The 26,261-nt window shown below is 42.9% G+C and overlaps 1 protein-coding gene across 1 annotated transcript in view; it reads left to right on the top strand.

The window, feature by feature from the left end:
- Nucleotides 1-8,766: 8,766 nt before the first annotated feature.
- tsnare1 (T-SNARE Domain Containing 1) overlaps nt 8,767-26,261 on the top strand; it is a 129,652-nt gene continuing 112,157 nt past the window's right edge. The window contains exon 1 of the mRNA XM_083761968.1: nt 8,767-8,815. The gene's annotated coding sequence lies outside the window, so the exon portion shown is untranslated. The remainder of the gene's footprint in view (nt 8,816-26,261) is intronic.

The raw sequence follows: 26,261 nt of genomic DNA, 5'->3' as shown, positions 1-26,261 counted from the left end.
AGATTACGTGAAAACAAATACCAAGGGAACATCGTCCCACCCCTGGTCAAGGGAGATATTAGTCTTCTTGTCATCACGCATGCATGCACGCACGCACGCACACCAGGTCTGTACAATGTATAAGTTGACTGCTTGTGCTACCTCAATAAAATGCAACCCCACTACTTTGCTACACTGAAAATGCTCTCATTAAACGGAGTAGCTAGAAAATGTGCAAGGTCCATCAAATAACATGGCTTTCATTTTATGCCGCGCCATAATCAGCACAATGGTACCTCTCACACTATACAGAGTTATGGAGGGGGTGGGTCGGCGAGAGAGACCGACACTCATTCAAAGGATAATTCCAGTCCTCGTTAATCCAGCCGAGCGCTTCCCTAAAGCCAAGCGTGATTTATACTTCCATTGTATGGTCGCTGAAAATAGCCGATCTACAAGCCCATGACGCGCAGCATCGCAAACTCGTTGCGAGCTTGATGATCGGATATTTTTGTACGACCAAGCTGAGCATTAGCAGTCATTTTACTCTCTCTCTCTCTCTCTCTCTCTCCCATTGGTTATGCAGACGTCTCAAGGATCATTGCATTGTGAATGATTGCTCAAGCTTCTGCCATACAGTATGTGTGGGTGTAGAAGTTAGAACATATGGTCCGGGACCACCAGCATGGTCCTTAAGCCATAAAATTCCATTTGTATCCTCTCAGTGTTACAGAACTTTTACACAATCTATTCCAAACTTGAAAAATGTTAAAAGAGTGTTATTCCAGAATTATATATTATATATATATATATATATATATATATATATATATATATATATATATATATATATATAATTATTTTTTTAACAAATAGAGTGGTCTCTGTGTGAAAGGTTTGGGAACGACTGGTCCTGAATGTGTGCAGGTCAATAGGAATGGCATGAGCTGTCAGGTCACAGCACTATACTATTGATTCTCTCGACCTGGGAAAGTGATTTCACTCTGCTTTACACACCCAGCAATGACTCATGGAACTCTTTGGGGATGTGAGAGGATCAGCTGACCGTGATCTGCATTCACATCCACAGACACATGCCCTGCTGGGGACACTGATGGATGCATTCTGCAGCGTTTGGCCCTAAATCAGTTGAGTGGCATTCAGGCCCATGTGCCTGAATGACAACCAACTGAAGTACTCCGTATATTTTGTACTTAAGTAAAAGTAGCAAGACCACAATGCAGAAATACCCTGTTAAAAGTGTTTCAAAAGTTTTCAGAAATAGCACATCTATACATGCTCACTATACACGCCACGATGCTATGCATGTGAGCTTCCTGATCAGATGAAACAATCTGAAGTAAAAGGTTATGTTGTACGTAAGGGAGGTCCGGCAGGCGGGCGGACCGCTGATGTCACACTAGTGACTAGGCCTATACAGTAAATGCACAATTACTTTCCTCCACTGGTGAACGGCACTGTCAGTCTAGGGGAGGATTGCCTTGGTTATTACTGTAGGGCACGGGGCCAGTGAGTTATGGATCTTGGTGTGTATCTGTGCATGTGTTCTGTGTATAACACATCCTCATGCATCCAGAGAGCAGTGACACTGAGCAGCCCTGACGGACGTGTCCTCTGTCAGCAGATGGAGACATGCATAATTCAGTCTGGAGGCAGTTTCCTGCTGTTTCTCTTCCCGTCTCATCACCGGACAGAACCAGAGGATTGTTGCCTTGGGGAGGGGCGGATATGGGCCCAGCCCAAAGTACCTAACAGTTGAAACCCCCTCCTTCCCCCTCCCTGTGAAGACACACACAGTCACACACACATGGCATGGACCCATAAATAGATGAGCCAAACACGATGTGAGCGTGTGTGCATGTTTGTACAGGTACGTGCATGGGAAGACTCACGAACAGAAAACACATCTCTATCCTTATCTCTGTCTCTCTCGTCCACAATGACACAAGCACGCACGCGCACACACACACACACACACACACACACACACACACACACACACACACACACACACACACACACACACACACACACACACACACACACACACACACACACAAAGATAAATGGGTGACTAGATAAAACTGCCGGTATATTGACTGGCCATGAAGTGTTGAGTTTTACTCATAGGCTGTACGGTCGACAAGCCTATTTTTCAGTTCAATCACTTTGGATTTCTTATCTGCGGGGAATGCGGATGCCATATGATGATATAATGTATGTAGAGCATGTTTAGTAGTCCCTGACATAGCCAGATGATATACAGCACACAGAAAAATATTGGTTTTTCAGCAGCTCTTGGAGGTTGAGGTGCTATAGCACCGCTGGTACAAAGAACATGTTAAGCCCCTTGTAGTGGTTAAGATGTTGGCTTTCACCCGGGTATAATTTGCAGGCTACGTGGGTCTCTTATTCAGCTTAATTTAATCATTTGTAATGGTTATTGTGACTGTAGGTCGCAGTCTCGCAGATTACTATGAAAACCTGCAAATCCCATCCGTCAAGTCACACCACCAGCGACGCTTCCTATAGCCATGGTCGACGCTCCATATATGGCTGTCTCCAGGACCATATGAAGATCACGACACTGACCTCATCAAATGCTGGATAGCCATGCATGGAAAAGACTGGATCATCACCTAGATCTGCATTATAGAGCCGGCCAGCAACTCTACATCTGACCTCAAACCTCAAATCCTGATGTCCATATACTGTACTATGGAGCTGACCTGTTTTGACATTCCATACAGTACAGTATGTTGATTCTTCCCCATCCGTCCTGTCTCTTCGATGTCTCCCTTATACCTGTCCATTAAAACTCTAGACGGGCCCGCCCCAAAGTTATTGGTGCAGCCTTGCCTGGCAGCCGGCGAAAACTATAGTTCTCAACAGGCCCAAAAATTAAGGCCTGGCCCTACCTATGGGCCCTCATCAAACCCTGTACACTCAATACACTGCACCCGCTGCCACCCAGATCTCCATATGGAGCTGACCTGTCCTGACATTCCATATGTTGATCTGACCTCATCAAACCCTGTACACTCAAGACACGCTCTATATAGACGGATTCAGAAATGGGTCCCATGGTTGCAGGCAACGTATTTCCTGTAGGCGGAGACGACATATCTGCAGTGTAAACTTCTACTACATTGAATGGGAAAGTGACTTATGTTAGTCTGCTCAAACGTTACTCTTTTACCTGCTTTTTACTAACACTAACTTTACAAAGATGCCCAGAACATCGGGATGATGTGTAGTTTGGCTGCTCCAACAGTAGTAGCAACAGTCAACTTTGGTGAGGTCCTGAAAGGTCCTGAAAGATACATAAGGTCAGTCTTACCCAATACCCAATATTTCTGTTGTATGAACACAAGGCTGCTGTTCTTTATACCTCATACTTAGTTTAAATGCTTAGTATGAGGTAAAAAGTACAGAAGCCTTATGTTCATCATACAACAGAAAGATACAACAGAAATAACTACTTTTAGTGCTGTTTAGCACAATTCTATTTTATTTTATGTATATGCATGACCTCTCTGAGACCAAAGTTTGATTCAACCTTTGTCACACGACAGTGTTCACAACACCACTATACAAGGGAGTATCAAAGATTAAGCGTAACACTGCCGGCCAAAGTCCCTTTTCGATTCCTCAACATATGAACTGGGGTCCTCTGACAGTGGCAGGGTGACAAGGTGACAGTGGTGTCAAACAGAGAGATGTCTGTACTGTACTATGTACAGTATGTACGGTATGGACACCATGTAGTGCTCTGGAGAGAGAGGGGCTGTCGGTGCTCTGCTCAACCAACCAACTGCAGTCAGTATAGTGTGGGTTCAGCACCATACGTCAGGGCACTGGACACGCACGCACGCACACACGCACGCACGCACGCACGCACGCACGCATGCACGCACGCACACACGCACGCACGCTTGTATTACTACGTGAGGACATCAACTTTCCAGAGCCTTCCAAAAATAGCAGATCTAAAAAATGTCCTGTCTACACACACACACACACACACACACACACACACACACACACACACACAACACACACACACACACACACACACACACACACACACACACACACACACACACACACACACACACACACACACACAGTGTACACACACACACCGTGTACACACACACACACACACCCTCACACACACACACACACACACACACACACACACACACACACACACACACACACACACACACACACACACACACACACACACACACACACACACACACACCTTGCTGGGGACTATCACATCTTGTCTCAGGAGGAGATGTGCTCCTGACCCCATGTTAGACAGAATCATGCAATATTAATGTAGACTTCACGTCAGCTCTGTTGGACTGGGCATAACCCTGACTGGGGAGGTCACTTGTTCGCAGATTAAAGGAAAACATTCCAGCAGCCTGTCTGTTAGGGCTTGGCGACATGACTTCAAATCAACATCGCCAAACCTTTGCTTCAATTACGAAATTGAACAATCAAATGGATTGTGAAAATAGCAGAACTGCAAGCTCAGTTGTGAGCTTTTGCTATTTCCGCAGTTTTTTTTTAACATGCTACAATTCAAGTATCATATACATATCAATAAGTGGTTAATCAGACTAATCGATGCAGTCGATTATGAAATATTTAAAAAGAATTAGTTTGTGTTGGTTACTTGATACTATAAAAATTATTATATTGAAAAAAAGCCTATATTAGCCTACTTGAGTGGATCTAATTGGTTTCGATATTATTGGTTAATATAATAATATAATATGTTGAAATGCACTCCTGTACACAGGCTGGTGGTGGCTCAGGGGTAGAGTGGCTGGATGGGGCGACTGTGGCTCAGGAGGTAGAGCAGGTCGTCCAATGATCCATGGGTCGGTGGTTCGAATCCCGGCTCCTCCTGTCTACATGTCGAAGTGTCCTTGGGCAAGACTCTGAACCCCAAATTGCTCCCGATGTGCTGGTTGGTACCTTGCATGGCTTCCGCCGCAATCGGTGTATGAATGGGTGAATGTAATGCACAATCTATGTAAAGCGCCTTGGATAAAGGCGCTATATAAATGCACCATTTACCATTTACCATGGGAACCACAAGGTTCCCAGTTCGAACCCGGGCTCACCCAGAGTTAGTGTCAAAGTGTCCTTGAGCAAGACTCTGAACCCCTAATTGCTCCCAATGGCAGGTAGGTACCTTGCATGCGGTTTCTACCGCCATCGGTGTATGGATGTGTGTGTGTCGATGGGTGAATGTAATGCACAATCTATGTAAAGTGCCTTGGATAAAGGCCCTATATACCGTTACACACACACACACACACATACACACACACACACTCTGCATGAGGTCACTGGAAAGCATTCTTTTTTAATCAACTAGTTCTTTGTTTTTCTTTTTTCTGCCAATTTCCCACCATTGTATAGTCTCTGTCACTGCCAAACGCGACTGTTGGTCTGGGTCTACTCCGATACACATGGAGTTGCCAGCTGTTTCGGTTCATCTGACAGACCCCTCCCTGCTTACCAGGCAGGCATGCGCCCCCACCAGTCTTGCCGAGACTGCTTATTATAAGCAACTTTGGGCTTTTGTTTTTCTTGTAAAGTCACACTTGTTAATATTGGTAGTTGCGAGTTGTTTCTGAAGTGCAGCTTAGTTGGGCTTGCTTCCTAGAGGTTGTTTAAACCATTGTTTCATGTCAAGGACCCCCACATTAATATGCATTTGTCTGCGGACCACCGGACCCCGATTTTAAAAGATTTAAATTGTGCCATGAACCATTGGCCTACAAGATTGGTGTTGTTACATTTCTTTCACGATTCTTTGTAATGTGATTTGGAAATAGCATTTAAGCTCACAACGTGTCACATTACGACACGGTGTGAGCTTGTCGATCTGCTATTTTCAAATAGCTGATGGAATATGGCTCAAGTGGTAAAACTCCCTCCCTTTATGGCTGCCCACCCAAAGACACAGCCACCATGGAGGAATCAAACCCCACAGATATAGTCATCGTGACCTTAATATTGTCCATAGACATGGTGCGTGGTGGCGACAAGCGACATTGCTCCAGCGAAAAGCAGAGCTTGAAGAAAATGTTCATCTCCTACTCCTATCCTTGATCACATCAGGGAAATCGCGCCCTCTAGAGGCTATCCTTTAGCTTTGCTCTAGAGGGAGTTCTGTTTATAACTGTACCCTAAGTCTTTTATTTTTCTAAATATATTTTTTTTAACTGGACATCCTTAGGGAGTATTTGATAGATATGCCATATGCATCATTACTTGCTTCCCAACCTTTAATGGGCCGTGAAATTTGTTCCAAGACCCGATTGGTTCCGAGATTTTTTCAAAATGACGGACCGAACCGGGAGTGACCCGTGACAATTGTTACCAAGTGGATCCATCATTTAAAAATATATATATATTATTTAAAAAATATATATATATATAAAATAAAATAAATAAGCTGGCCAACAAGCTCATAACGACAAGCTTGCATCACAGGCAAGCTCTAAGCTTCAAACCCTCACATACAATATTATCCCTAACAAATGATGACAGTCTAAAGCAGGGGTAGGCAACCTTTGGCACTGGTGCCAACCTTGGCACAAAGGAGGGTGATCACTGGCACACTGGCATAATAAAAGAAAACAAATACCGGTAAATAAACAATTAAGAAATGTAGTCAAATAAATTAATTCACTCATATTTGTATGTAAATTACATCCTGCACATCATTCTACATTAATTAAAACTCTGAACTCTGACTGGGGGAGGGAGATAGGAGGCCTATGCTCTGAGTCTAATGATCATTAGGCCTATAACAATGTGAAAGAATATTTAACAAGGGAAAAGGTTATATTCGTGGACAATCAAAACATGTTGGAATTGTGGTGTGGTGTCATTAAAGTGACACACTGACTATCCAGAAACTAAAAACATGGCACTTTGTTTCAAAAAGGTTGCAGACCCCTGGTCTTAAGGGCCTTTCAAACGGGAAGCGATTTAACATGCCTATAGTTCATTTTCAATGAGACCTGCGTTTTTTTTTCTGTACCCTTAATTATGTCATCAAAATGTAGGCTACAACGGTATTAGGTATATGTTTTGTCAAATATTTCAATACAAAATATCAATCAATTGAACAGAATATCTAAATGTGAATATTAATTGATGAGAAAGTAAATATTGTGCATTGTAGATGATATCTGTAGCTATAATATCAATTTGTAATTTTGTATGCTAAATATCACATTTTACATAAAATAAAACGATACAAATTTGTAAAGAAACACAGAATTCCTATTATGTTATTTTCTTTGCATTATTGGCGTCAGGCCAATCAGATTATAGCTACTGTTTGTGGCAGGTGTTTTCAATGTGACCAGAAGTGACGTTCGAGATATCGGTGCGCCCTGAGAATATCAAAGCTACAAACCCACATTGCACATTATCTGCGACGCGCTCTGGGCTTGTAGATCTGCTGTATATTAGCTCGCCACACCGTCGACGGACGAGACCACTACAAGTTCATGCAAAACGAAAGGCGGAAAAAAGCATGTTGGAAAAGCATTCCTTTTCATTTCAACATTACACAACAACATATTATTGTAGACTATAGGCTTAGGCTATGTAGCCCATTTAAATTACATTAGCCTATTGCTATCTGAATCATGGTCTTCAGCCATCGTGACATGAACTTTGATGAAGTAGCCTAGCCTATTGGCCATATAAGCCTATAGCCTACAAGAACAAGGAAGAGAAATAAAGGTAAGAAATTGAACTTACATTTCTATGCTGGTTTTGCTCATATTGAATTATAGTCTAGACAAGCACTGTAGCACATTGCATTGACATACACGACAACTTAAGAACACAGGTGTTATCAAAGACCTATGATAAGCTACCAATTAACAATATCACCCACCCAGCGGACTCCGTTTTGAGTGATTGGAACACAAATCTAAATCATTATCATTAATCCACTGTGTAGCCTACTACCTCAGTGGTTCTCAAATGTTTTAATTTCAATACACCCATAACTGACAGTGTATTGGGTGTACCAAATAGAAAAAACAAGGGTCCACTTGGTGCCATTTACACTCGGATCCCACTTTGAGAACCTGTTCTAGGCTACTTGTTAAAACTGCTGCTGTGTAAAAGATAGGAGTGGGGTCTGCCATCTGTTTGAGTGCAGTAGTGGTCTGACACAGTGCTATACAATGGCTTGTGTGTTTGTTTTGGCACAGGCTGGCTGTGCAGTGAGGGTTTTCAATGTACTGGGTCCTGAGACCCAAGGTTGAATTAGTCCCAGGCAAATGCTATCCTAAACAATTTGTCATTTGGAGAAATTGCTGTGTTAAATCTTGTGAATTTGCATCTAGTTGTTGTTGTTGTTGTTATTATTAGACTATAATTTATTATTAGGCTATTATTATTATTATTATTATTATTATTAGACTATTATTATTATTTTATTATTGTTTGTTGCAATTACAGTATATCACTGTGTTAAAAAACTAAGTGCCACACATCTTTCACCATTTATAATTTGCAGGAAAAAGAAGAAGAAGCTACCAACATTATCTGCATCACTAGCATTTAATCAGGTACTCCTTGGCTCTACCCTGAACTACATCTCCCAGAGATCTTTGCCAGGGCTGTCTCGGTCACGTGACCAGACTCTAGGAGCAGGTGGCTCAGGGTCACGTGATGTTGTTAGCCGTGGGCAGACTGGGAGCAGCTACAGCCTAGCACAATCACTGCACAGCACTGCACTCTCCACTGAAAGGTAATACTGAGCAACACTCTGCATCTTTGTCCACCGTGTTTTCATTGTTGGTTGCGATGATGACCGCTGCAGCAGCAGCTACACATACTGAGGATGAGAGGAGAGCAGAGGAGGGGAGGGGAGAAACAAGAGGGGCAGAACATAGGGAGGAGGGATGAGGGGGGATGGGAGGCCGGCAGGGATGCTCTGCAGCTCTTCCGTTCCTCTCTCTAGATAACCACCCAGGAAGCAATGTGCTGTGTATTTGAACACATTGTGTGGGTGTGTGTGTGTGTACTGTGCACAGTGTGGTGGCACAATGTAAGCTGAGGAGGAAGAAGGAAAAGAGGAGGAAGTGATTATGTAGTTACTGTACGTAGTTACTGTACGGGGACATGTGTTATTGGATTATAGCATTGGTTGCTATCCGTTTGTTGTCGGCATATACTGTTATATGCTGTTCATTGTCTCTGTCCCGTTGCTCATGGTTTTGAATGTGTTGTTTTGCAACATTCCATCCCTCCTCCTCTCATAGTTACAGACCTGTACGGGTCCATTTTAACACCCCTTCAAGGAACCCTGAGGGACCTTCCCTGGACCCCACTTTGGGAATAACTTTTCATACACATCCATAGAAAACTCAATGCATTTCCGTGCCAGCATTCTACTTTGTAGGTGTGTACTCACCCATTTGCTGCCACTGACTTCGGGTCAGCTCTTGTCATCTCGTATCCATTTGAAAGTTCTGGCAAAATGTAGTAAAAATATCTCTACCTTTCCACAAGATTTACACTGATGACATTCTCTGTACGACAGGATGACATTTACAGCAGCACTGAACATGTGTACTTCCTTCAATGAACACACATACAATATTTTCCAGCAACGACTCGTCATAGATCTCTGATCTACGCCCCCCTAGCCATGTTGTGGGACAAACTGAACCAGAGCTGAACGGTGTGAATGACAATTCACACGCTTTGCATTTGTAAAATTACTCATTTGCCGACTAAAGATTGAACGGAAAACTAATGGAAAGACAAGGCTTACGCTCAACATACGTACAGGAAGAGAGCTTTATCTCCGCAAAATCGGGGCTATTATGAACACACACACACAGAATGGAAAGATGATTTTGACAGCTACTGCCCCACTTTCAAGGCTACAACAACTGATACCTTATTGAAGAAACAAACTATTATACATGTATAATTGCTTAGCGAAACATTTGCAGAAATCTTTCATGCCCCATGTTTATTTTACATCTGCTGGTGGGTGCTCAAATGTTGACAATGTAGGCTACAGTATTGTATTTGATTGCCCATTTGCCTATGATAACACATGGTAGGCTATGATTCAAGAACACTTACACTTATTAATCTCCACGTTAACTCTGTTCATTGCAATTAGCTTATCTGCAGCTCACCAGGCGCAGGGTATAGATTGGCTATTTTAATGACCTACTTTTACGTCTTTTGCAGAGCAGTGACGTTTTGGCTATTTTCTGGGTGTTCATTTAAACGAATGAATACATTAATCAAGAACACTTTAACAAGATACAATACAATGTTGATCGGGTGGTTTTTAAAGTTAAATCTGTTCATTGAAAATAGCTGATCTGCAAGCTCACTACTGTAGAATAGATGGATTACAATACTAATAGTGATATATAAATATATAAATAAAATCAGCTAGACACCCAATTAAAATAGAAACCTCATTGATTATATAAATGCATAAGTGGCTTAATTAAATGACCAGTGCTTGGCTATTATGCATCCATGGTTCTGTGCGCCGTCAGTGCACATTAATTGATACTTGATTGTTTGATAGAAAGTCCAGACAATAAAATCTTTCTTTCTAAAGTCCTTCTGTTATGGCACAAGTATGAACCGAGCAATTCTGCACCATTAAAGTAGTGTAATAGCATGGTAAAGTCACTGTTTAGGCTACAAGCTCATCATGTCACTATCAAAGTGATTGATCTGTGTCTCTAGGGTCCTACTTGCCCCACATGTTTACGCCCCTTTTGGGATAGTTTGCTGGGCCCTATACGTACAAACAGGGCACACACATTGACAGGTGTGATTAATTACCCTGCACTAACCACAACGCACCTGTCAATTTGTTTGTCCCGTACATATGTGTTTGGTGCTGCTGTGAATGTCATCCCTTCACGTACAATGTTGTGAATTTCGTGGAAAAGTTGAGATATATGACTAAATTTTCTTCCAGAACCGTTTGATTGTGAGTTCACAGAACTTCACACAGATCAGTCGCAATGGTTCCCTCCATGAAAATGCATTGGCTGTTCTGTGGTATAATACATGCAATGTATGGAATATCAGCCATTTAGGGCTATAATGAATTACTGGATGTGTCACCATTCTTTTCTATGATGATTAGATTATTGTTTTTGTTTTTGTTATTGTGATAATACTGTGGTGGTGATTATGATGATGCAGAGGATGATGATGAGGACGATAACAAGTTTATAATGGTTGATAATACTGATTGTTTTATTATAATTTTTTTATTATTATGATTATTATTATTATTATTATTATTATTATTAGTAGTAGTAGTAGTAGTAGTAGTAGTAGTAGTAGTAGTAGAAGTAGAAGTATTAGTAGTCGTGGTATTATTAGTGTTGCATTTACTTTCTTAAACTGTACCTTTGGTAGAGTTTAAGAAACATGGCATCATGTCTTCCGCAATTCATGTAAGATGGTTTGAAGTAGTGGGTGCTGGTCCCACTTGATGACTCATCTCTCATTCCATCACCATGGACTGGCTGTCACCCGTTGCCATGTCAGCCAACGAGGGCAGATCCTTGTCTGTATTCTTCTGATGATCATAGAGAATGGAATGGAAGATTAAAATAGCTAATGAGGATGCAAAGGATGTGTGTTTTACATATATTCCACATTTTTCACATTATATCAAGATTTAAGATTTTCTCACACTTTGAGAATGCACAAACGCATTCCACGAGACTATCGTACTCGTAGAGATTGAACTTTGTGATTGCAAACATAATGGTGACTACGCCTGACTACGCCTACTTGATCACCAATTTAAGCACAGTCTCACTTGAGCTTAGATGAAGATCCTGCGGGTATCATCAGTTACAGTGAGTGTGTCAGTGTCGGTGAACTGCAGATAACAAAACCAAATGGATCTGGCAATGGCAGCAGCAAGCAGGTACAGTAGTAGAGAAGTGTCTCTGTCCATGGTGCTGAACTGCTTGTAGGTTTACTGTGTGATGCTGAATGTATTGCCGACAGCTCCGTGCAGGGGGGGAGGGGGGGATATGTGGGACACACTGCAGGCAGCCAGAACTCTCAAGATCATCGAGCAACCTGTGAATTACAGTCTCCTTCACATTGTCGAATAACGCGTCCCTCTGGCACAGAGTCAGAACAGCCATCTGCTGTAGTATGAGTGAAAAGTAAAATAAAGTATGTTCCCTTGGCAGACACTCAAATGTTTTGCAGTACATTGGATGGCATGCTCATGTTTTGTATTCACTTGTTTCGCCCTCATAACTAATAGCTGTGATGCGAGTGCTTTCTCATTATCATTCAACAACCCCTCCACCATAAAGGAGACCTTCCCTTCTCGTTGCTAGCCCAGGTTGTTGTGTGGTCCATTACTCTCTTACTTGATTAGATTACCAATGAGGGGTGAAAAAAGAAAAACACGTAACACATTTTCACAATAGTAATTCTAATTGTAATTAAACGGCATGCTTTTCAAGAAAAAACAATAACATTAGCACTCAATTAAAAACTATTTGCTACGGCTGATCAGAAAGTCATGTTGAGGATGAGCAGGGGTCAGATTGGTTTGTAATTGCCTGATAGCATAGTAAATGGGTTAGAGAGAGAGAGAGAGAGAGAGAGAGAGAGAGGTAGAGAGAGAAGCTTGTGAATGTGTGTATGAGAGGGAGAAAGAGAGAGAGGGGGGGATGGATTGGATTTAATTTGTGGATTGAGGAAGACTAGACCCCCTTGCCATCAGAGATAACAAGGCCAGGCTCTGTGATGTGTGAATAATGGCTGGACAGAGGTTTAGACATCATTAGAATAATCAGCCCTGATGCAGATGGAGATGCACTGGATACATGGGAGGCCTACTAATGGTTGATGGGACAATTAACCCACCGCTGGTGTAATTTCTTTTCTTTCTTTTCCCCCAGGACACAGAATTGTTCTGTGTCAAAGTCGATGCAACCTCTCGATGTGTCTGGGGTGTACTGGATAATGGAACAGAATTAAGTCTGAAGTCTTTGACTTAACTTATTCTACTCATCCAAGAAGGCAGTTAAGACAGTAACATTAAATTCTGATTTGCGCTCAAACTTTCATTCTTCTGGTGTTGTGCAGTACTATTGAAATACATTTTATTGTATTATATGTTCTTCTTGTCTACTGTGGCTGTTTCACCTGGACCACTGCAGAGATAGAAATAATATATACAAATAGACCAATTCTGTTGTCCCGAACCATGTGGAAAAGTAAATTATCTAACATATAATTAGCATTATCTAACATCCATTGCAGTGTAAACAGTTTAGCCACATCTCATCGCCGTTTGGTGAGCACCGAGCGCATCGGAGAGCTTTATCGTATTCCACCCCTCATCTCGCCGTCCACCGGATTGGAGGCCCCCATTGATCATATCAGATTGGTTAAGTAATTGATTGTTACTGGTTATTAACCTCCCAGAACTTTGGACCCACGTGCCGGCAAGCGAGGACGGCCTGTAATCAGTCATGAGTGGCAGTCGCTAATGAAATTAGTTCCTGGTTCTGCCTGGCAACTTTGTTTGTTCCACAAAGTATTGGCAAGGGCACAGAGATGCCCAGTTTGCTTTCTCTGGAGAGCGCAGAGGATGAGACGACAGAATGTAGATAATCAGGCGGTGTGCTTGTATCGTCTGTTCGGGATTAGTCATTTTTGTCTGGGCGAAATAGTATATGGCGTACTGACATGAAATAAACGTGGGAACAAAGTGTCCCCATTGCAGTGGCGGTCGCTAGTGATATCGGTGGACCAACGGCTACGTGTTTGCCACCATCTGTTAGGGCCCTGAAGTGACATCGAAATGTCAGATACTCAGAGCCTGATGTGTGAGCCATCGCCAGCCAGCTGGAAGAATGGCACTCTCAACACTTCCTCTTGCTTCCTTCCGTCCGACACCCTGACTGTGTCTCTCATTCATGTCTCTCTCTCGTCCTTCCTGTCCTGCAGTGCCATCGTGGCGATTCCTAATCAGTCACTTTCATTTGACTGTAAAGTGCTCCACGAGGTTGGCCTAAAGCCTGATTTCTAATTTGTCGCACGACGGCATAGCATGGCGAACAATAACATGGCAGATGTACAAGATCGCAACGCGTTAAATGTGTGTGTGTGTGTATTGTGCTTTGCTGCAAGTCTGTGATTATCCTGTCATATCCAATAAGTGCAATCCATTTATACTACAATAGGCTTTTGTCAACACTTTTCTGAGAGGAGATTCTATCATCCGTTCCTGATGTTTACTTTGTGATGACAATCTGAATATAATGTGGGGAAAAGGAAGTTGTTGCTGAGAGAGAAAAAAAGTACAGTTGTGGATTCTTTGGAAAATGAGTCCCCAGAGTGTCTGAACGTTTATCATAAATTCCTTAGAGTTAATTTAACTAAAATAGTTAAGGTTTGTATCCTTTTACCATTGTTTCTCAACATTTAAGAACCCCCAGTTTGGATATACATTAGTCCACAGACCCACATTTGATATCCTTGGCATCCCAATCTACTGTAAAACAAACAAAAAAGAGTTACACAACCCCCGGTGGTCCACGGACCCGACGTATAGAAACAGAGCCTTATACCAGTGTTTTTCAACCATTTTCATGTCAAGGTCCATTATTTATTCGGCATTTGAGCCACGGACCACCATTTGATGAAATTTAGACCCACAACGTTGAATATTTTGTAAATTAAGTAAGGCCGATGTTTAACAATAAGGCCTAAAAAAAACTTTGGTTTCCGATTGGCTGTCATTTTTGGGCTGAGTAGGTAGGGAATTTATTTTATTTTTTATTTTATTTTTTCGTGGGAAGGATGGGTAGCAAGGAATTTATTTTATTTTATTTTATTTATTTATTTTTTCGTGGGAAGGATGGGTAGCAAGGATTAAAAAAAAGAAAAATCCTACGGCAATGATGGATAGGCTTCTACATATTTCATATTTTGGCTATGTGAAATAACTGTGGCAGTTTTAATGGTTAATACAACTTTACATTGTTTTCATTACACAGTGACATACCTGGAGTAGAGGCAGCAGGTTTAGAAAATAGGGTTGCTGATATTTTCTGCTGCCCTGCGGTTGGCTTTGGCAATCTTTTGGTGGCATTTTAATGTGTGGTGGCAGTGGCACCACAACACACACGCAACAGAAACACAACAATATCGGCGTGTGTTATTCAATGTGTGTTTGTGTTTCCCATTGAACCGGGTCTGCATGTCACGTTAAAACATGTTTCCCTAAATATTTCTGTCGGAGGCAGCGCGGTTTAGTTGAGAGAGTTGCGACATCTCCGTTCACTGCTTATTCGTGGGGCTGCATGAGTCACTGATCAGTCCATTGTCGTCACTATCTGTCTCTAAACAGCTCTAGTCTAGAGGCTGCGCTCCGCTCCCCGGTCAGAGCTGAGCAACATGGCGGCGCACAGCGCGCTGTGTTGACAGTGTTGTTACAAACGATAGTGGTTCTACAACTATTCCTACGTGGATTTTATTTTTTATAACGTAGGATGAGGTCGCGTGTCCCGATGGTCTCATCAAAGAGAATTTTAATGATCAAAGACCTTTTTGGTCTTGACTCGGTCGTATTCTGAGCTTCTTTTTTTTATTTTATTTTTTCCCCACCAAATGCCAATAAAATAATATGGGTCGCGCATATTTAATAGAGTCGGTCGGCAACCGGAAACCAAAGTTTTTTTTTTTTAGGCCTAATGTAACTCTTGAGAGCATATAATGAAACCAAATAGACCCGTGAGGGTCCATTTGCTTTCATTCTACGCTCTCAAGAGTTAAAGATCCAATAAGGGTCCTTTCGTTATCAACTCTCCATCATTTAGCTGGGGACGACCTGGAACCCCCTCAAGGACCACTGGTGGTCCCCAGACCACTGGTTGAAAACCACTGCCTTATATGCTATCAGAGTTGAATTAGCACTCAAGGACGTGTTTTAATGTGTGTTATTATAAGCAGACGTATATGGCCATATGGTACAGTATGTGGTATATGGTATATCGCGTGTGTGCGTACATGTGCGCGTGTGTGCACGCACGCGTGTGTCATGTGTGCGTGAGCCCACGAATGAGTTTGCACATTCACCATCCACCGCACGCAGCGGGGGATCGTGTAGCCATGGTGACTGCTGTGAGGGATTGTGGGAAAGCGATCTCCAGGAAGCAATAGCCGCAGGGTGAAGCATATGTGGCAGGAGGAGCACACCAGAAGGCTGTGGCAGCAAGGATGTCCAGTTGGCCATCTGTTCCCCATACAGCCGGGGCCAGGAAGCTCCATACACAACAACCCCAACCAACGCGTTTTCCAAATGCCAAAGCCCAGGACACCACTGTGGTGCATAATCATCGCCCCCCCTACCCTACCCAGTGGTTGGAAGAAGTAGGCTACTCCGGATTTACACATGGGATGTACTCTACTGTATTTTACTTAAGTAAAAGTAGCAATACTGCTGATTTGATTTTTTTATGTTACGTGAGTAAAGGTATTGGCATTGGCATCAAAATATGCTTAAAGTAGGCTACCAGAAGTAAAAAGGTGTGAGAATATGAAAATAGCAGATCTACTAGCCCACACTGCGTCACATCGTTTGCCCCTGCGATTAATATAAAATGTGGCTTACCGTAATTGGAGAGTGTACTTAACTTATCCCATTTAGACCGGGAACCCCTATACGTAACTTTTCTTAACATTTTCTGAAAAGAAGGCCTCAAGTCTAAATGGATTAAGTTTTCGAGTAAAAAAGTATAATATTTGCCTCTGAGATGTGGTAGAGCATGCATAAAGTATTGAAAAATGAACATTCTCAAATAACGTAATTTTTTTTAGTACCCAGCAGTTGAGTAAATTTACTGGTACTTTCCACCACTGCGTCCTACCATCACACATCCCAGACAGATTTCAGTGGCTGTCACCAGGACTACCGGGAGAACGTCCTCTCTTTCGGAGTCATGCCCTCATGCGGTTCGTTTGTTCCTCGTACAGAATGTGGGTGTTGGAGTGGAAGAGGCACCAGCAGGCCCTCAGTCACCGGCCAAAGACCATTACTCGGCCCCACTCGCCGCCAAGTCCACAGGCTGCATTCACGCTATATATGCTGCAGTCTGGGACACCATTACCAGAGCATGTTACTGGAGGCTCCTCCAGAAGGCTTTATGCCTGATTTATATTTGGTTGTGTGCCGCATCGCACTCTGGAAATGGCTGATCTACAAGCTTGCGGCGCGTCATGCCATGGCACTTTGTGGACTTGTAGATCGGCTATTTTCGATTCACAACACGGTCAAGTCAGCCAATCACCCTAGGCAATCCGTAAATATATAAATTTGTGGATGTCAGAGTCCATATTCCAACTATAACAAAGAAGGCCCATTATGATGGAAAAAACATGGTTAAAATGTAGTTGATTCTCTGGAATGTTCAGAGACTAAATGTTTTTATAATCGTCATGGGGGCCGGCCAGACGTGTTAAGGTGCCAAACTTGGATGGTTAGAGCGGCGCGATTACATACAAAGTCAATGCAAGACGAGAATTGCGCGAACGGGCGCGACCTGGTGCGGCACAAACGGGACGAACCGAGGCGAATATATATTCAGGTCCAATTGCTCATGGGGCCGAGATCCCTGGTCCAATTCCTCATGGGGGCCCTGGCCCCCCGGCCCCCACAGACTCTATGTCACTGCTCATGGTCACAGTACATGCTTTTAGTATACAGTACACACAATCGCACGCACGCACACACGCACACGCACACAGATTCACAAAATGTATTGCCCTATAGCACAACCATGTCCATACAGCCTGATTTGCTACATTTGTGATTTGTGTTGTCACTTCGCTATTATATTCAGTCTGGAAAGGGTTCTTTTTGACTAGGACCCTTTCCAGACTAGCAAAGTGACAACGCAGTAATGGAGGCTTGAAATATCTGCTCACAGACGTGCCTGACGTGAGTGGGCATGGCAATGCCTTTGCCTGGCTATAATGACCACTGCCATAATCACCAGATTGTCTATGCATGACACTTCTTTATAAATGCGCTTCTATTACCACAAGCTCTCTGAAGATGCTAATAACTTTCACTCTTCTAACCGTGTGGATTTTAGTGCTGGTGTTTGAGAATTTGCCTTTCTTTCTTTTGCAGTGACGCTCATTTGCATAGAAAGGGGCTATTTGTCGCCAAATGTATGCATATTACCTCATTTAAATACGTGCAAATAGCACAGAGATGCTATTTCCTTTGAAGCACAGTTAGGGGTGCATTTCACCCTTTGCGGGTTGCTGTGAGAATTACACAGTTTATTTTTGTCTTATTTGTGCGGACTTTAGCTCTGGATTTCCCAAAACATTTGTGTCAAGGACCCCTAAAAGCCATAGCTCTCCTGTTGCCAACTATTGCAAAATGGATTAACAACACTATTTTTGCTATTTTTATTATTATTATTTATTTATGTGTATTTCAAATTTGGAAATTAACGACCAAGTGTCTATGTATGTATATATATATATATATATATATATATATATATATATATATATATATATATATATATATATATAATTTTTTCCCCCTGTCTAATGTTTTCCCTTGGGGTCCACAGCCCCAGAACTGTGTGAACCTATGGATTCCTCCATAGCCCCTGGACCGTAAATTACTCCAGCGGCAGATGAGACCAGGGTGCGTTTTACTTTGACCATGAAGTCATCCTCGCGGACATTATTGCAACTTCAATCACGGGTCTTGAAGTATCCTGCACGCTTTTAACTTTCACAGTTTTTCAAGAGCCGTCGCCACCCTGGAAAAAGAACCACCGCTCATCCGCTGAAAAAACTTAAGAGAGGTGCTGGAGCCACAAAGGGAACATGAGAAAAAAATAAAGGGAAGCTCCGCACACTCAGATCTGAAGATGGTCAGTAGACCGAAAGCTTGCTAAATAAATACATTGATTGTGCGCAGATCTGAGTGTGCGGAGCTTCCCTTTATTTTTTTCTCAAGAGCCGCCACCCTAAAAATATAATTGGCTCATTTGGCTGACAATAACTTTAAAAAAAAAGAGACAGTAGGTGTGTGGATGCTCGTTCCACAAACCCTGACGTGAACGTATAACGAACAAAGCTGCCTTGTTTTTCTTTCCTTGAAAGGTCATGTGAAAAGGAGGTCACATAAAGTCTACCTCGTGTTCCGCTTTCCATTTGAGACACGACTGCCATATGGAGAGAGAGCGAGAGTAAATAAGAGACATGCAGATGGAGGAAAGGGGTGGAGGTAGATATAGGGAATCAGTGAAAGAGTGATAGAGAGAATAAGAGAAGGAGGAGCGAGAGAGTATACGGCTAAACACAGATTAGTGAGAAGAGTTTGTGGAATAACGAGCAGCTTCCCCCTAGGACTATCTCCTGCTCCGCGCTGCGTCATTTGTATGCATGCTAGACAGCCGTGTATGCACTACAGAAAACCCTGTTTGTCTTATCTCCCCAATCTGTCATTGACAATCCAATCAAATGAGTGCATTAAAACGCCACCTTTTCAGGTCCTTTCAAACAAATGAGAGCACATGAGAGTCCTGCCCCGGCGAGTGAAGGTCACTCAGTAAGCATCCACGTCTCGCTGCGGATCATGTGGACTCAACGCGTCTCCAAAGTGCTATTGACAATCGCCGAGCCAATCTGTCTCCTCAGCCCAGACACCTGCCTTGCTAATAAAGACACAGCTGTTTCCTTTCAAACACAACAAAAGCACATAAATCATTTCGGGGGAATCGGCCCCGCAAAGTCATGCCTTTAATAGAGGTGCGACTGCGCGGTGTCTAACTTTTTATCAATGGACATTGGACATTAATGGCCATGTCATCTTTCAAAGCACCGGCTGTATCTCATCTGGCCTGTCACACCGTGTCCTAAATCTTTTTCTTTTCTGTCGACCCGTTGTCAATTTGAGAGCCCATCAGATTGGAGAAGCGAAGGGGGAAAAAACTAATATCTACAGTTCATTTTTCACTCACTCCCAAGAAAGGTGAGAGTTCCTGTCACCTAAAATGTATTTTTTGTTTTTTTAGAGCAGTGGTTCTGGGCTCAGAGAGCCCCCTTCTTTTGTCATCCACAGCAGCCCTAAATTGCATTGTTACTTTTCACTCTAGCACCTTATATTCATGGCATCTTTTACTACGTGACATTTAGCTTAACAATATGATAGGCCCTACTATCATTATAATGATTATTACTATAGTTGTTGCTATTGTAAGGTGATGATGCTGGCCCGCACGTACGCACGCACGCATGCACACACACACACACACACACACACACACACACACACACACACACACACACACACACACACACACACACACACACACACACACACACACACACACACACACTTTAAAACTGTTCTGTTCCCCCCCAAAACCGGGAGGCATAATCTTCAGTTCTTACCTCATGCTGATTCATCTAAAGTCTCTCTAGAATCATTTATATTCCTGAACTCATCAATGGAGACAGAATATTGCCCTTTTGGTCAAAACCATGGAGAGCGCCCTAGATTTAGAGTTATGAGACATTCTCTAATGGAGCCGTAATCAAGGAAGTGAACGGCAGTGCGCACGCAGGAAACACAAGTATGCTGCATAAAAAATATGCTGTATAAAACATACATAAGGACATACACGTCCAAGGCACCCCGTGGTTTTGAATCCCAGGACGTCTATACACGTCCTTAAAAAAAGTGCTAAATCCTGACCTAAGTTTTCTGAAAAACTTCAACTTCTTAGCAACATCCATACACAGAGGTTCTCCTGACCTGAAAGGTATAATAACATAGGTGTTCCAGGCCTTACTTTAGGCTAGACAGTTTTTGATGTACCATTCAGACAGCAATCAGCAGAGCAGAATGAGAATGTAATGCCATTCAGCACTTCTGTTGAAATTCGGACAGACAGGCTGAGAAGGACCAAAAGACTGACTGAGTGTCTTACAGACAGATAGACAGACCGAGAGACAGACAAAACGAACACCACACTGATCGATCATGACTGACAAGATCTCATTTGAGGTCCTCGCGCGTCGTTGACTGATAATTAATTATTTTAGACGCTTGTCTGCACATATGAAAAGGCCATGAATGCACTTCACCTCCCCGTAACGTTACAGTGAGAGTTACAAATGATTAAAGGAAGCTGCAATGTTTATTTTCTCCTAAACCTGCAGCCTCTGTCGGTCTATAGCGATGTCTGCAAGGTTTGCCGGGGGCCACTCAAAGGCCTCAGTGCTCAGTGTCAGTCGTAGAGCGCAGATTGACGCCTCGGTCGAGGCACTAGCACAGCCGTCTCATTCTGGCCCACCTCTCCTGCTGAAGGGTTCCCCTTCAGCCAATTAACTTGCAGACAGTACGGCCGTCTCCATGGCTCCCATACCCAATTAAAGCGGTTGTTCCAATTAGGCAACATGGAGAGCTGGCGTGTGACAGGGAAGTTACTCGTGATGACCCCTGCCTTTTCCCCCGTTAAGTGATCAGCTCACTTCACTCCTGGCCCTTAGCTGTCTGACTGCTCACCGTATTTTGGTTTTCTAATTCCTCCTTTATAGACCTGCCCTATAGAGCGTCGCAGTCCCGCCCCCTACCAGGGGCCAGGAATTGATTCCCCGTAGACATTTCAAAAAGTATTTATTTAAAGACCTTTTAAGTCTCGTACAAAGCCAACTCGAGTTGTGAGAAATCATGACAACAAACAAAAATCTTCGGGCAGAACAAATAATTAGAAAGAAGAAGAAAACGGCGTGTTACAACACTTTTTTTCTTATTTTTCTTCTTTGTAATTATTTGTTTGGTCCAAAATATTGTGTTTATTGTCATATTTGTCACAACTCGAGTTGGCTTTGTGCGACGCTTAAAAGGTCTTTTAAATAAATACTTTTTGAAATGTCTATTGGAAAAATGCATTTGGAATTATTTCCTGGACCTGGCGTCGTCATGAAAGGGGGCGGGACTGCGACGCTCTATACATCCATGAGTTGACACGTTCTGTCGGCTGCCACAAACAGTGGTGGACAGTGGCCAAGTGCATTTCTATAGGTGTAGGGAACCCCGCCACACACATTTCAAAAGTACATTAAACTTGAGCTATATATTTTATATATAATTGTTTTTTGAGGAGCGCTAGCCCCTCCTATGCCCAGCGTTGTGTTTATGTGTACCCCATAGCGATGATTTGATTGGCTGAGCAATGTGTGTACCCCATAGCGTTGATTTGAGTGGCTGAGCACAGAATGTGCGATTTATGATGATAAGAGCTCCCCTCACTTTACACAAGTGTGATTTTGGTACCTTTTCCAGTGTGTAGTAGTAGGCAGTGGATGGCTCAAAAGCCTGTGACAAAATAATCCGGTGTCTGGTCTGGTTTAAACGATGCTAGTTCAATATCGAATGACCACTTATTTCTCTGTTGAAGGCAGGTGAGCCGTCAGCAACATGTGTCTGCATGTGATACCACAATGCATACACGTGTAACTGTAACCCGAAGTCTCTCAGAGCATACCAGACATCAACCTACATGAAAGCAGTGGCGCGCGCTATGTATTCCAACCCTGTCCTTGTGACTTATAGGTCAGATTGCTGTTACTATTTACCTCCCCAGGGACAAAGCTGCGACAGAGAACAAACAGAGATAACGCTCTCTTTTGTGCTCCGTTCAAAGAGAGCCTTCTACACACACGCACGTATACACACCTAGTACACTCCTTGCTGGAAACAGAGGAGACCTATCCGTAGATGGGCGAGATCAGAATCAGTCAGTGATATGGAGCGTACCATCATGGGCCGATAAGCAGAGAGAAAGAGACAATGATACTGCTGGTTCACTCACACTACCGTGTCATCATTAGCTGGCGTTCTTTTTTTTTGCAGCATCATGCTTGTAATCACTGGAAAACATGTTTGTGTAGAGGCTAGAGATATGCACATTAGCCATTGATCGAAGATTAGCCATTAGCTAGAACAGAGAAAAGGAATGTTTTGGCGGCGCAAATAGGCAGCTGTTTTCATAAGGGAGGGTGTAATGGGATCATGTTTTTCTTTATCACATCATCATGCAGTAAACACTGGTTTGTTTGATTATAAAATGTTAAAATCTCATTATGAATCCCCTAGCCAGAGAACAATAATGGCAATGTGGGGGCCTGCCTCTCAAATAATACGGCACACACTGTAAATTAATTCTTCCAGAGCGCTAGGATTACAGCATATTCTGAACCCAAACTTATACAGTAGGGTGAGGCTAATTTACTGCTTGGTTAGTTGTTATGTAAAGTTTGGTTCATTCTCCCCTTTTTTTGGCTTATTTTGTTTGTGTTTTGTTTGTTGCACAAATTCTGGTTTAAGATTTTGAGTGCTGGAGCTCATGAAGCTAATTAGTACCTCGCTTCAGTGTAACATTTAACTTGGTCGACTGTAAAGTGAAGTCTTGGAGAAGCTTTTGACAAACAAAACAGTTTCGCTACAATTTCTCCAGGACGATGTAGAAGTTCACCATAATCACACAATTAACCTTCCACCCATGAAAACATCTTAGTAAATCATAGTAAGTAATCATAGTTAACACATTTAGTACAGGAAGTGCCTTCAAAATAAAGGCTATAGAGTGCCAGAGTTGTCTGATCGCTTTTACTTTGAAAGCCATGAAACAGGAAACACTTGCCTAAAAAAGTTGACTTTACAAAGGGACCTCACATCCCCGATCATCTTAATATATTGTTTTACGCTCCAAAAAGCGTTCATATTTTGCGGGAGAGACGGATGAGGAGCAGAAATTAAGCGCCAGCATATCGATCCATTCATCACCATGGAGAGCGCCCTGGATAAGGAGATACGAGTCATTCTTTCCGCCGCGCTAACATGGGAGTCAATGACAAGCTAATAGTTGCACTGAGCGTTAGCATACGGCAAGCGAAAAGCGAAATGCCAAAAAAAAAAAAATAGGAAAAATTCGGAATATTCTTATCTCGCCCCGCGTCGCTGGGACGTCGCTAGGACGTCCTCACACGTCAATAGTACTAATATTATGACGTTCTCAGACGTCCTATGTATAGAATCTGTTAAAGATGGAGTGCCGTGATTATGTATGTGTTTATGAGTTGACTTTATTAGACCCCTTGGTGTGGTTATGTGCAATGATGTCTTCCCTTTGTATTTAGGGTTTCTTCCTGGAGGCTGAAAGCTTGACAGTCAAACGTGCCAATGAAAAAAACTGTGATATACTGACATCACAATATCACCCCTCCCCTAACCCCTCCCCCTTGCGGCTTCAGTTCACCACCCATCTCCACCCACCAGGCAAACCAGGCATTCTTACAGTTTAAGGGCCCCAGAGGGAGGTCTCCGTCCTATTAATTAGTACAGTCTGATGCAGAGACAGAGATTGATTAATAGGACGGAGATTATTGATATGAAAACCGCTGCAGGCTGGGAACGCCTGTTGTGCAACATTCGATGTTGCGCAACAGTGGGACGTCATCGAAAATGTTCCCCCCGTTTAGCCGACGAGACTGAAAATCTTAAAACGTTAATAACTCTTGATCTACATCATAATGTCTAATTCTAAGCAAAGCTTATGTGTTAGACGGCCCACCGCGGTCCAGTCGCTAGTGGCGGTAGATGTAATCATACCTTGATTGTTGTCGATCGCCTCTAGAGTGTTTTGGCTACATTTAGCTGCTCCAGCCACATCCATCATAACATCCGTTTCGTCAGTAAAAGTGCCCCGCTGCTATAAATCGCTGGGCACACTGATTTAATGGATTAAATAACCCCGGCAATCAAGGTGTTAATGAACTGGTGGGCGTGTCTACAATAAAGCGACATTTTAACAAATACTGTACACTTTAATTTATCCACATTTTGTTACTCAGAGAGAGTGTAAACCAAATACACACTAATATGAACAATAAGTCACACGTTTAATTAGCACTAGCACATTTGACACTGATCATCTCTTAAATCGTCACATCAGACTTGCCATGCCAAGAGTTTTGTCTCTTCAGCCATTGCTGCACTAAACACACTGCCTTGCTGATATGGTTCTGTGTATACTGGGGACTTGGTGTTATGTTGTTTTGTGCAGTGGAATTTTCTGTCCATGTGCAGCAGAGGAGCACCTGGCAGGGCGTTAGAGAACACTCGCTAGCGCTCTGGACCAGGTTAACCCTAAGGGCCGATTCATATACTGCTACTTTAGAGCCGAAACGAAGTCTGTTCTGGAAAGGTCCTGGGGTCGAATTTAGATCTATAAAATTAAATTCATACTCCCTCACGGCTAGCGCCGAAGTTGCTTGTAAATATTGGAGGTCCTCGACATGAATATATTTTGTGGCCTTGAGCCTGTGATCTTTGCACCGCGGATACAGTATGTGGCACAATGCATGTGTCGTCCTCCTCCAGCCAGCTGGGTGTTTGTTTAGTCATGTGTGTGTGTGTGTGTGTGCGTGTGCCTGTGTGTGTGTGTGTGTGCGGGGAAGTCTTGGAAGATTTTGAATTATTCTGGCACAACACATTTTCAGATGGAGTGCCGCAGTCAAATACATATCAATTTGTGGGTCCTTTGGCACAAGAAGGCAAGTCAGCATGGTGGTCAAGGCTATAGGTCAAGTGCCAACGGGCTGAACATAATAAGTTCAGCTCTAAAATTATAATTTTAGAGCTATAATTTTAGAGCTAACCCCTGTATACCCTCACCCTGACACGGTGCACTCCTGAGAGCAAAGTGTAGGGCCTCTGGACGACAGCTACCAGGTGAGTTGAGGCAGAGTTTATATTTGGAACAGAATGGAGTGATTTATCTCAATAATGAGTCTTTTGTTTTTTTGTGTGACAAGGCAATTTCACCCCCCTATCCCCAAAGGTGTGGGCTTATTTTCTTTTGCCGTAGTTTTTTTGTTGTTAGATTTCTCCCCTTGTCTCTCTCACACACGCCCGCACGCACGCATGCACACATACGCACGCATGCACGGCACACACACACACACACACACACACACACACACATTGCCCTTCCCTGACTGTTCTGATACATTGTGATGCGTAGGATGTTGTTTTTTTGTTTGCCTTTTTAAATAGTGCTGATGGAATCAGAGAGAGAGAGAGAGAGCTTCTCTGTAAACTCACATGAACAATCCCC

This window comes from Protomyctophum parallelum, assembly GCF_964188405.1.
Source record: "Protomyctophum parallelum genome assembly, chromosome: 3".
Lineage (NCBI taxonomy): Eukaryota > Metazoa > Chordata > Actinopteri > Myctophiformes > Myctophidae > Protomyctophum > Protomyctophum parallelum.
Note: the sequence above shows the minus strand (reverse complement) of the source record. Positions and strands in the feature narration are given on the sequence as shown.